The 13,048-nt window shown below is 46.9% G+C and overlaps 1 protein-coding gene across 1 annotated transcript in view; it reads left to right on the top strand.

Moving 5' to 3' along the window:
* The window catches only part of KIRREL3 (kirre like nephrin family adhesion molecule 3), a 4,147,526-nt gene that overhangs the window by 998,839 nt on the left and 3,135,639 nt on the right, over nt 1–13,048 (top strand). The window lies entirely within an intron of this gene.

The raw sequence follows: 13,048 nt of genomic DNA, 5'->3' as shown, positions 1-13,048 counted from the left end.
GCTGTCATGCATTTACGCTACATGTACTTTCTCATATGTTTAATACAATGACCCTTGACATTGCAAAATGAGATGTGGCCTTCTGACATCTGCTGCATTATGTGTGTCATAGACATCACCTGGCAGTGAACAGCAGTGTGCATCATCTCATTGTGCTTTTTTAGATGTGTGCAGTGCTTAACTTGAAAATTGTGAGAACTACACATCTGACACCAATGTGCAAGTGTTGTTGTGCTTCAAAGCACCACATGGTGGATATCAGTAGCTTATGGCCATTGCAAAAGGACATTTGGGAGTCAGTATCTGTGTTGTTCCCTTAAAATGACTCCATATTTGACATAGACAACATGCTGAGATGTATATCTATCTCACCTACAGGCATGTAGGTATGCTTACAGAGATTAGTGTGTTAGGTTACAAGGAGGCACGGGCCAGCTATTTGGCTGTGTCCATGTCACATGGCTCATTAATGTCAACTATGCATGTTTCAATGCATCTTCGGAGGATTGCATAAAGGTTGCACATGCAGACTGCACATGGTGGTGGGCAACATGGGGGTATCATTTTCTAGTTTTGTGCTTTGCTTGCATATGATGTTTGAGAGTATGGCACTATACTGAACCTACGTCTCTGTCTTTTGCAGCATCTACCGAGGGCATGGAAGGACAGGGGATGGACACCAGTGGTGAAACTTCTGGCACGACTGCTACACATAAGCTCACTGATGTGACCAGTGCAACGGAGGGAGACAGGAGTGCCCTGGATGAATCACGCCCAGAAACACCAACCTCAACATCATTTGACTCAAGCGGTGACTCCTCGATGTTGGCGGGCAAGGGAGTTCCAAATCTGCCTCATCTTCCACCACACATCGTCCAGTGCCTACCCTCCCAGCTGCTACCACTAGTGCTGTCCGTTCCCGCAGCCCTAGGAAGGATAGAGTGTCCTTCCCCCCAGGCACGGCTGCCCCAGGCCCTGTCTCCCCTGCTGCCCTCAATGCTGAGGCGGTGGAGCTTTTGCACCAGCTGTGTGGGTCATGCTGCTCTCCTGAATGCATTCCAGGATCATGACAAGAAGTTGGCACAGGTAGTTGCCTTCATGGAGGGCATTCATTCTGATATAGGTGGGCTACACCAAACTGTCCAATATTTGTCCTCCACAGTGATGGCAGCCATTCAGCTGTCACAGGCTCCCGGTCCAGCTCCAGTCCCTTCAGCAGCCACAGCCCTCAGGCACCAAGTCCTCCACATGTGGCACACAACAGCAGTACTCCAAGCGGCCCAGAGTGCAGGCACCATCCCTAAAACACACAACAGGCACACAGGAGAGCAATAGCAAAAGCCCTTCATATGACCCTCAGGGGCATCAGGCCAAGAAGCAGGCCTCAACCTCACATTCATCCAATTCACCCCCATCCAAGGGCACTCCCATCCCCACACCTGCTCCCGAAGACAAACAAACAGTTGCCCTGTCTGCTGTGAACCTGGTGCCTGCAAAGACTCAGCACAAACACCTCTCTAAGGCAGATTCACCCACAATGTCAACTCTCACCCACACCCATGTGAAGCTGGGACAGGAGAGCAAAGTGGGGGGTTTACCTAGTCAACAGAGGATGGAAGGTAAAAGGCAAGACCACCCCTAGCATACCACCAGATCCAGCAAATCCCCACAGGGAGAGCCACCTGCACCTGATACACCTTTGGTAGAGAGTGAGGCTGTTGTGCCCACCCCACTTCCCAGTCCTGCCAAGACAATTCTTGGCTATCGAATCCCCAAGAAGTTGAGACCCATCCCTCAACATTCACCCTCACACACTGTGTCTCATGGCAGCATGTCTCCACCTCCCCGTGCCACCATGCCATCCGATCCAAGCAACCCTCATGCTCCCACAGCCACTGATGCCTCTACCTCAGCTGATCCTCTCTCTCCCAGGTCCAGTCCTCCAACCGGCCCGACAATCAGCCACCTCCCAGTTCAACTGACAGCCAGATCTGAGGCAAAGTCCCGCTCCCAACCCCATCTCTCCCACAGCGGTGCCTGGACTACCCATTTGTATCCCCAGAGCTGGGTTGATTCCCATGGCAGTGGACAGTGTTACCCATTCCCTGTGCAGTTTCTCATGTACACATGTGCACACCAGAACTATGGACTGGCCAATGGCCTTGCTGTTTGTCACTTTGGATGCCCATTCCCTGTGCAGTTTATCATGCACACATGTGCACACTGGAACTATGGACTGGCCAATGGCCTTGCTGTTTGTCACTTTGGATGCCCATTCCCTTTGCAGTTCCTCATGCACACATGTACATACTTTGAATTTGTACTGGCTAATGGCCTTGCTGTTTTGTACTTTTGATGGCTATCTGGGTCTTATGTAATAAAAACAGTTACTCCTGTTGTCTGCTTTGTCAATGTCCTTGCTAAATGACAGGTTTTATGTATGGGTATGGTTGCATGTGACACATGTGTAATAAAGCTGGTACACTGGATATGTCAAACAGGAGATGATTTATTAGAACTAAAACAGGAATCTACAGATGAAACGTCCTATCCACAAATAGCTAGCAGGAACTGACGAGTAGGCATTCTAATGATGCTCAAACACAAACAAGACTCTAGAATGGAACGTGATGATAAGCAGGTCAATACTCAAAGAGTGGGGCATAGAACACAATGACATGCAGGTCATTACACACCTTCCCCCTTTACACAGAGAGAGAAGGAAGCAAGACTGGGAGGAAAGGAAGAGTGAGACAAGGAGGAAAGAGAGAAAAAAAAACAACAACCAAAAATGTATTAACAAAGAACAAAATCACTCAGTTTTGCCAGAATCCTTCCAGTGCGATAACTCCTTTGCAATCTAGATAAATCTTTGGGAGGAATATTAGGAACAACTAACCCTGAGTGCATGTTAGTGCGCATAGGAGCAATCCTGTTCAAGTTCCAAATGCGGCCATCATTCCGCATTCTGAAAAAGTTTCTTCACTACATACGGAGAGGAGAATTTTGAGACTCCGACAGACCTCTGGGGAAGATATACACGCACTCTGTCTCCCACACGCACGCGAGTGTGAGAGACAGCGTGTCTAGCATCAAAGCACACCTTTCTTTTGACAATCTTTAAGTCCTGATCTTTTTGCCAGGACACAGCACTAGAATCAGTACTAGGTGTAGCAGTCGGCAAACCAGAACCAGCATCCAAGCCCACACTCCCATTTTTGACCCTCATCCACGCTTGAAACATCTGGGTTTTGGGAACCCACCCGTGAAAATGCGCAAAGGGAACTTTACACGTGGTTGAGTGAGGTGTGAGACGGTAAATCATCACTTGCTCCCCAACCTCAGACTTCCAGTCTTTGTTCTGGGCTTTGGCCAGTTGAATAGATTCTTTTAAAACACGGTTGAACCTTACCACGATCCTGTTGGTTTCGGGATGGTAGAGGACGCAGCGCTTGTGTCTGATTCCCCTTTCTGCCAAATAGTCCTCCATCTCCCACGAGACCAGTTGGACCCCGTTGTCAGAAAGTAAGCATTCTGGTAGCCCCTCTCGGGAGAAGATTTAATCTAAGAATTTGGTGACATCTTTAGTCTCAATGCTGGGAGTAATCTTATTCTCCGTCCACCTGGAGAACATGTCTAATAAGACTAGGACATAAGACTGGCCGGAACTGCTAGTAATAGGACCTAGAAGATCCAATACCACTTATTGCCAACAACGAACTGGGACCTCACGCACAACCATAGGTTGGACTCTAGTATTATAGACTTTATCAGAGACATTACATTCAGAACAATCTCCCACCATGCGCCCGACCATGAGATCAATTCCGGGCCACCAGTAGTGTAAACGGATCCTTTCTTTGGTTTTTGAAACGCCCTGGTGTTCTTGATGAGCTTGTTCAACAGTTTTTTACCTGACAGGGTGGGGTGGAACAAGTCTGGTTCCCCTCCAAAGCAAACCACAGGAGACCGAAAGCTCATGACACACATTCCAAAACTTACGTGTGTCCTTATTAAGAGTTCTTATCCCCCCAACCTTCAGTCACTAACTTACAGACTTTGATAATCATAGGGTCACTTTCCATGGACGACTTCCACTCTCTCTCACTCAACATACCAGTCATGACCTCACATACCTTGTAATTGTCATCCTCCCAAGAACATCCTGAGGCATCAAAGGTGTGATCGGGGTTGTTCAGTATTCCATCCCATCCTCGTCGCCAGTGTAATAAAGCTGGCACACTGGATATGTCAGACAAGAGTTGATTTATTAGAAGTAAAACAGGAATCTACGGATGAAATGTCCTATCCACAAAGCGCCAGCAGGAACCGACCAGTAGGCATTCTAATGATGCTCAAACACAAACAAGACTCTAGAATGGAACGGGATGACACACAGGTCAATACTCAGAGTGGAGCACTCTTTAACATTGCCAATTGCTTGTTTTACTTTTTCAGAGTTTACCAGAGGTGACAGGCACTTACGTTCTTGTTGACTCTGAGGCTTGAGGGTGCAATGATGGTTGTTTGTGATGATCTACTCTTATCCTAATCATTCTATGGTCAGATTTGCAACATTGTACACATGTCATATTAGGATGCAATACCACAACAGAGGTGAATTCTATCCACAGGATTACTTGCTTGGTTGCCAGGGTCCATCATATCTGTGTGATCTTTCTTGATGTGTGAACAGCAGTGTTGATGTGTGGTCATCTTGTGTAGGCCTGTCTTCATAGTCACATGGGTACATTTGAATATGTGAACTTGAGTAGTCATACAGTGTGAATGGGCTGTCATTGTCAGTAGTGTTGATGTGTGTGTGCCCCTGCAATGCCAACTACACACATGTGTGATCCAGGTATTGAGTGCCTGTGTTTAAATTGTTAGCCATGTGCTTCAGATTGTGGGCACATGTAGGAGTTGTAGGTTGGGCACTGTGCAGTGTGTCCTTGCACTCCTGGTGGACACCTACTTGTTGTCGCTGCCAGTTGTGAGTATGCAGAGTGTGTGACTGCCAAGTCTGTGTTGTGGTTTGTTGATCGGCCATGTGTCTTGTTTCTGTTTGTGTTCACTGTGCAGAGCTGCTCAACCACACTGACATTATTTGTGAGTTTTCTCATGCATTGCTGTCTCTTGATACATTTTTTGATCCAGTATGGTATGTGGAGTCATACCATCCCCTATATGTGCTTCTGATGCCTACACATTGTGAGTTACTCCTCTATGTCTTTATGGCCTGTACACTCCGCACCTGTCCACTATTGATGTACACACCACTTAATCTTATGTCTTCCACCCCATGCCTTGCCAGTGTGTGAGCCTCCCCACCACTTCATAGTGTGACACTATGCTCTGTGAGGATGATCTGTGTACAGGACCAATGTGCCCCTCAGGATAGTTTCACAATTAATTTTAGGATATTTTCTTCTACTGGTTTGCAGTCATGGTTGCTGATTTGCAGTGCATGTGTTTGAGCATCACAGTCCTCTAGTCATGTTGTTAGCATCTGGGTTTCCATGAGATGTGCATCTGTGGGTGAAGGCTAAGGTGTATGTGTGTTTTCTGAGGTACTGCTACCCTTCCTGAGTGTGATGTTATGTTTGTGGTGTGATGTTATGTTTGTGCTGTGATGATTTGTGTTGTGGGAGTTAATGGTGTGGCAATCATATATGTGTGCTACTGGGTTTGTAGTTGTGCACACACTGCTTGGTGTGCATGCAGTGCTGTCAGTGTATGTTACCTTGTACTTGCTTGGTGTGCATCCCCTGGTCCCCCCTCCCCTCAGGTACTGGTTAGGTCAGCGCCGGGACGCTCCGTTGCTGGGGCAGCTGTTTGCGCTTTAACAAATAAATAACATAACATAACATAACATGTCCAGCTGAGTTTGCTATGTGAGGGATTGATATGTGCCTCTGTTGTGTTGTTCTTATGGATGTAGGCAGTGTTTGGCCTGTGTTGGCTCTTTCTGCTGATAGGTGCAATGTGTGTGTTGTTCTATTTGCATGACATTGTGTGTTAGTAGTTTGTGCATTGTGATACATTCATATGTGTGTTGCATGTGTAGTGTGCATTTCTTGTATGTATATCACATGCAGCAATGTGGATTCATGTTCATGAACTTGTTTTGGGTGCACACTAGTGGTTTGTCCTCCTATTTTGGGCCTGTCACTTGTCAGGAATATGCATGTGCATGCTTGTGGTACACTATGAAACCATGTTTACATGATGACTGGTGTGGTGTGTGTGTGTGTTAGCTGATTTGTTCCCTTGATCCCAGTTATTGTTCATGATTGTTTTTTGATGATGCAATTCTCGTTTGTGTTGGGGTATGGTGTCTGTGCATTTGTCCAGAGTGACAATCTTGTGTATTCCTGTTCTGTCTAGGGTCACATTGCATTTCCACTGTTTGGCTGCACATGGCTGGGCTTGTTGGACTTCTGTGGATGTTGTTTGTGTGATTTGTGTTTGGCTATTTGTTTTGTATCAGCATTGGTTCAGGCATACCTGAGTGTGAGTCTGATATTTGTGGATGCACCACAGGGAGTGTGATTGGTAGTCAGTGAACTCACAGGACATCATTTTCACCATTATGTGTGTTTCACACAGGTGTTGAGTGTTGCAGGTGTGAGGTGGGTAGGTGAGGGGCATGTGTGAAGGTCCTACTTGTGTTTGACAGTCAGGGAGTGTGACAATAAGCCATGTGTTGTATGTTGATGACATACGCATGTCAAGTAAGTTGACACAGATGTGTGGCTGGTTACTGTATAAATTCAGACACTTCCTATCATTCCTTTGCCTATGCATGGCTTACCTTGATGTATCCCTAAGTTGTTGCACAGAGGTCACTTCATTTTAATTTCACTCACTGTGCCACCCATGTTTGATTTGAGGGCCTAAGGGTGGTGTGATATGTTCCTTCTCTTGCATGTGATGTACACATGCTATGTGGCTTGCTCAATGGCTTTCCAGCACTGTCCACTTCACTTTTGGCTAGCCCATTTATTGTCCTCCATTGCTGCTGACCTATGGTATGAGTATGTAGCAGAGTGTCAGTGTGTGGTCTTTCTGAGGGACTTGAGCAGTTCAGTGGATGTTCATGTGCAGTGTGAGTCTTCATTTTGTAATTATACTCTGTTTGATTCACATGAGTGGAAGTTAGGTGTGACGAGGAGGTTTGTCTACCCCCTGAGCTTCTGTGCAGGGTGTTCCTCTTTACCCCCACCTTCCCAGTCAATCTCTTGTCCTTTGATGTGTGAGGTGCAAGCTCTGGCTACACCTGGCTGATTAATTGTGCAGGGGGGCACAGGGGGGGGGGCACGCAGAATGTGCTCAAATGGGTGTGTGATGTGTACTGTGGGAAGGGTGAGGGTGAATCCCAGTGAATCTGGGCGGACTGCCCATACCTGGTGCAGGCCCTGCCTACTACATAGTGTGTAGGTTTTCCCGCATCTTCACCAATGCGGTGACGTTTCTGTGAGATTGCAGTGACTTCGCCGTTTATGGGTGACCCCGATGTGGAGGTGTGGGTTTCTATCAGGTAGGACATGAGTGAGTACACTGGGGGATATGTACCCGTCCCCACCAGAGTGTTTAATGTGGACAGGAACCGTATGTCAGCACAGGAGTTGTGTGTTGTGGTTGTATGCGGAGTTGTGTTTTTGTGTACCTGCGGCGTTGTCCGAGGCAATGTCTTATTTGCTGGTAGTGGATGAGGTACAGCAGCGGAAAGGCTTGAAGAGCTGGATCCATAGTGGTCAGGACGGCGTGGAGGGGACCAGGAGTTGAGTTTCGATCTCCGCAGTAGTGCTTTCACCGTCTCCAGGTGGCTGGATTCTCAGATGCGGTGTGATGGGCTGTTTGCGGCATCGTGATTTGTACGGCGGACGGGATGTCATTCCGCACAGCGGTGTTTATCTATTGACTCCCTCCGCCACAGTTGCAGACGGAAATTTCTGGCGGTTCACGTAACTCTGCAGCGGTAGGAAAATGGGCTATGTGTGCCCATCGTAATATGGCGGATGCGAGGGTCACCGATGGAGTGCGGAAAAGGACATTTTCTGCCACCGCCATCACCGCAGATGTGCCTCCGTCCGCCATCCTAATGAGTCCCTTAGTTTGGTTTTTCTTCACGTCCAGATTATTCATACATTTTACATACTCCTCTATGAGTCTCTGGAGCGCTCTGCCAGTGCATGACAAGAGCACTGCATCATCTGCATAGAAGAGTGTTGGAACAGGGAAAGAATTAATGATGGGGACGTCTGTGGTAGAATCTATCAAGGGCGATTCTAACGCGTTGATGTATAGAGCAAATAAAAAATGGGCGAGTACACTGCATCAGTGATGTCATTTGAGATGTCATCAGTGATGTCATTAGTGATGTCAATGACCATGTCGTAAGTGATGTAATATGTGACGTCATCAGCAGTGCATTGCGGGGGCGCGAGTTATAGTTAGCTCAGCTAACTATACGCGACCCTACGCGATGGATGCGTGGATCCGTTATACGAATATCACTCTAAAAAACACATTTAGAACAAATTAATATATGTTTTTAACCTAGTGGTTTATTGTTCAGTACATAAAAATAGTAATAAAGGTGTTATTGTGTTTTCAAATGTTTTTTACAGATTTTTGTGGACACGATAATATCGCTTACGGGACGCAGATCTACGCATTGGGTGTGCAAATCTGTTACACAAATGTAACCCTAAATGCATACTTACACTCAAATAATATATTTTTTAAACAAAGAAGTTTATTATTCAATGCTATAAATTACCATTAGTTTTCTTGTGCAATATTTTTAAGATGTTTAAAGCATATTTTGGTGTACGTTGTACCCTCGTGCACCGGACGTGTACGGGTCACAAATCCTGCAGTCACATATTTCCGGGTTCGCGTTGGGGACATGACTCTGGTATAATTTGAAAAGTATGAAATATGAATGTTGCTAATTTAAATATCTGTTTTGCATAAAGATTTTTCATTTTTCCTCATTAGATGACAGAAAGTACATTTCACGGGTGTGCAACGGATATGTGTAGCGTGCGCGACCCCTGTGCGACTCCATGTGACATAGAAAGAAAGCTTGTCATTGGTTGAACAGCTTTTCATTCTCTTTTTGGGTGGAACCAAGACCTCTTACAGTATTTTCTTTTTGGGTGTGTCTGATTGAACACTACCTATTCTGTTGACTCTGGGAATTTTGATTTTTTTGGGTGTTTTTCATTTTTCAAAATTGAAAATGGCATCAGCATTCCCTGAGGGCTAGATGGAGGAGATGGAGGAGGTGCAGGAGCCAGTGAGGAAGAGGAAATAGAGTGTGGTATGGGGCTTCTTCACTGTGCCGGAAGGCGAAAAAAAAGTAAACGCAAGAAAGGTGACATGCAGTATTTATCACAAAGTGCTGTCAAGGGGCTCAGACAAGAAGTACTCTTGTGGTACTTCTTCTATGAAGAAACATCTAGAGACCATTCATCCTATTCGCATGGCACGTGAGGTGGCGCATCGAAGACTGGAGGAAGCAGCCAACAATGATGGACAACAACCATCAACTTCTGCAGGGGTTGTTTTCACCACTCCACAACCCCTGATAGTTTCGGAGTTGGCAGATGCTGCCATCCACTGTCGCCACTGCCTTACAACACTGTCTGTGGGAAAGCTGTCTATTTTCATCATCAAGACGCTCTTCAAAGGTCACAAATGTTTTTTTTCTTCTCGTTTTGTTGCTTATGTTGATATGTTGAACACAAAGAGCAGAGTTGGACTCTTTTGTTTTTATTTCAGAAAATACACAAAAAAATCAAAATTGCTCTATAAAAAAGGTTCTTATGGATCCACATAAACTGGTAAAAAATAGAAAAATTGTATGTGATGAAAGTGATTGCTTGTATGAATGTCTGTATAATTAATGTTAGAATTGTGTATAAGTATTGTCTCAGTGATTGAATGAGTGCATGGGTATGTTTGAGGGAATGGATGAGTTCAGCAGTAGTGGATGACCAACATATCGGGATATATTCAAAATGGCCACCTTGCACCAGCCCAAATCGACTCTTATGATGTTAGGTTTAAAAGACAACCTTTAAAGAAAGCTATCCTAGTGGTAGCTGTGGAGAGCAGCCTTCAGGCTAAGTCTTGAAGGAGTGTTAAGCTTATTGTTTTACCATAGATAACCTCTTGAATGACCAAATGAAAGAGTATTCCACACAGGTATATATATAAAATATATGTATTTATTCTAAACAGAATCCCCAAGTCTCTTTATGAGGCTAAGGTAAAGTTATACATCAAACAAGCATTGATAGATACAAATAAATAGCACTGTTAACATTGGGCCCCAAGGGGGGACCAAACCATATACTAAAATAGTGGTATAAGAACCACGACAATTCTACAGACAATGCCTAGGGCATTTAGGATCGCTTGCCCCTTAAGAATCCACCCCAAGTGATGAGGAAGGGGACCCACGGGAGGCGCGTGCAGTGGAAGTAGCTGCTATCGGGATCTCTATTAAAGCCTATGGAGAATGTCGCGGTTGGAAATAAAACATTAAAAAATACTTCTAGCAGGAGTACAAAGTTAAAACTTTAGAGATAAGCTTTTGAATAGCCCACAACCTCGAGAGTACCGTAGTACCACTGTTACCTGCCCCAGGGAAGCCGGGTGCATAGGTCGATTTCGATGTCGGGTCGCGGGCTGATTTTCAATGGGAAAATAGTCAAAAGTTCTGCTAGCCAAAAGCGTCGATGATGCCGTGAAGATCAAAGATGTGAAGATTGAAGAAAAGGACCTGAAAGCAGAGGGGACAGAGTCTGGGTCACAGCAGAGTGACCAGGAGGCTCAAAGCAAAGAGCCCTTCGATGTCGGGTGCTTCAGGATGAAGGTGGTGTAGCTTGGATCTGCAGCCACGGACTCCGGGAGGCTTCAAGGAAGGCCAGCTTCGGGAGGGCAACTGTCCCACGTTGGATGAGGGTCGCTGCGGTGTTAGTGTCCGGATTGGATCCACTAAGCCTTGGCAACCGCAACCCACGCAAGATGAACAAATACTGCTACGGTGCAGACCCACAAGGTCTGAGAGAGGTCTCCTTCAAGGAGACTGTAGAGCAGGCCTGGAGCAACCAGGGGAACTCTCGTTTGTGAATATTGACCTCTGCTAGGGCCCACAAGTCGAGTGACAAGGGACCGCAGGAGGCGGCAATTTGGAGTGCGTAAAAGGGCACCCACGGGCCACCGGAGTGGACTAGAGCGCTGATACTTGGCACAATTGCTGTTAGATGGTTGGCTCAAAAACGGGTCAAAGCACAACTTCCCCACTGGTCAGGATCTTGTGCTATGCAAGAGGTGGCCGGTGTCCTGGGGTATTGGGGATCTCGGCACCCACACGGTCCACGGTGCCCAAACTCGTTGAGCACACTCACTGGCCTCTGGGATGCGCTGGAAACTCACCTCAAGGGAGCTGAAGGTCGTCGAAGTCTGAAGGAGCAGCGAAGTTCCAACTGGGTCACTTGCAGTGTTTCAGGTGCCTGCCAAGCAGGGGGATAACTCCTTTATCCCAAGGGAGATTTCTTCCGTCAGCTGGGCAGCAGCAAGTCGAAGTTCAAGAATCCAAAGTTCAAGATTAATCTGAGGCTCTGGGGCCACGTTATTCACCTTTATCCCCAAGATTAGGGGAGTGTCCAGAGTAGTGTCCACCAATCAGTGGTGAGGCGGGAAAGGGTGGCTACACCCTCTCCCCTTTGTGTGTTTCCCGCCTGGGCATGGGGCAGGATGCCCATGAACCGGTTCCAAGCGGTGTATGCAGAATGCAAGCGCTGTAGCTGGCCTACGTGCAACTCTGAAAGGACATTTGGTGCACCCACCCTGTTCCAATCCACATATCCTGTCTGGGAAGGTGCTGGCACCTCCCTGCCACAGGAGCCCTATTGTCCAGCTGTCGAGGCTGGGATTTTCCCCAGCAACAGGCAGCCAGAGTTGTGGAGGTGGCCGGTAGCATCCATTTTGTGTTACCTGTGCACTTTTAAATTGGTGTCTAAAATCCACCACTTTTCCCATATCGCCCCTCTAGCAGGGGGGAATCGTACCCTCATGCCCATGGCTGGACTGGGGGTATGATTCCTACATGTTTGACACCAAACACGACATGGTTCTGTGTAGCCATACTCAAGTTATCGCGATGACGCAATTGACTTATAATGCGGTTAAGAGTATATGGTATGGCTACACTACAAACAACCCAGTAATGGTTTTACGAAGGTTGCAGAGGGGTCCTACTCAGGTAGGTGTCCCCCCTCACACATATCCCAGCACCCTGCCTTGTAGGATTACCAAGGCCTGCTATAGGGGTGACCTATGAGAGTACATGTGTTGTAATGGGGTGGGATATAGGCTACCTATATCCCTGTAAGGGGTGCTAGCACCACCTTATCCAGACTACAGTAGTGGTCTGGTGGTGTCATTTTGTATGGCTGTCCCAGGGTGGCACAGTAAGTGCTGCAGCCCTGGTAGGCCCACTGAGGGACCCATGCCCTGGGTACCTAGGGTACCATCTACAAGGGACTGGCAGGGTATCCTCAGCATCCAATTGGTTAGTACCTAGGGTACTCACATAGTTTAACAGAGGAAGCAGATAGGCTGGGGTCCTGGATGGCAGGGCCACAGCCTGGCTAGAGTCATAAAACAGTCAAAACATCAGCAAAAAGTTGGGGGCAACTATGCAGTCGATGCCAATCTCCTACACAGGGGTAGTGCCTGGGTGATTTGAGGATTGTATTGGTGTTGCTTGAGTGGAAGGATGGATGCAAGGGTAGTGTCTGGGTAATCGGATGAGTGCATAGGTAGTGCCTGAGAGGTTGCTGCATGAGTGCAGGGGTAGTGTGTGACTGAATGGATGAGTGCATAGGTACTGCCTGAGTGAATGGTTGAATGCAAAAATAGTGCTGGGTGATTGGATGGCTGCTTGGGTAGTGCCAGAGTGATTGCATGAGTGCAGGGGTACTACCTGTGTTATTGCATGAGTGCATAGGTATTGCTTCAGTGAATG

This window comes from Triturus cristatus, chromosome 3_2 (assembly GCF_964204655.1).
Source record: "Triturus cristatus chromosome 3_2, aTriCri1.1, whole genome shotgun sequence".
Lineage (NCBI taxonomy): Eukaryota > Metazoa > Chordata > Amphibia > Caudata > Salamandridae > Triturus > Triturus cristatus.
Note: the sequence above shows the minus strand (reverse complement) of the source record. Positions and strands in the feature narration are given on the sequence as shown.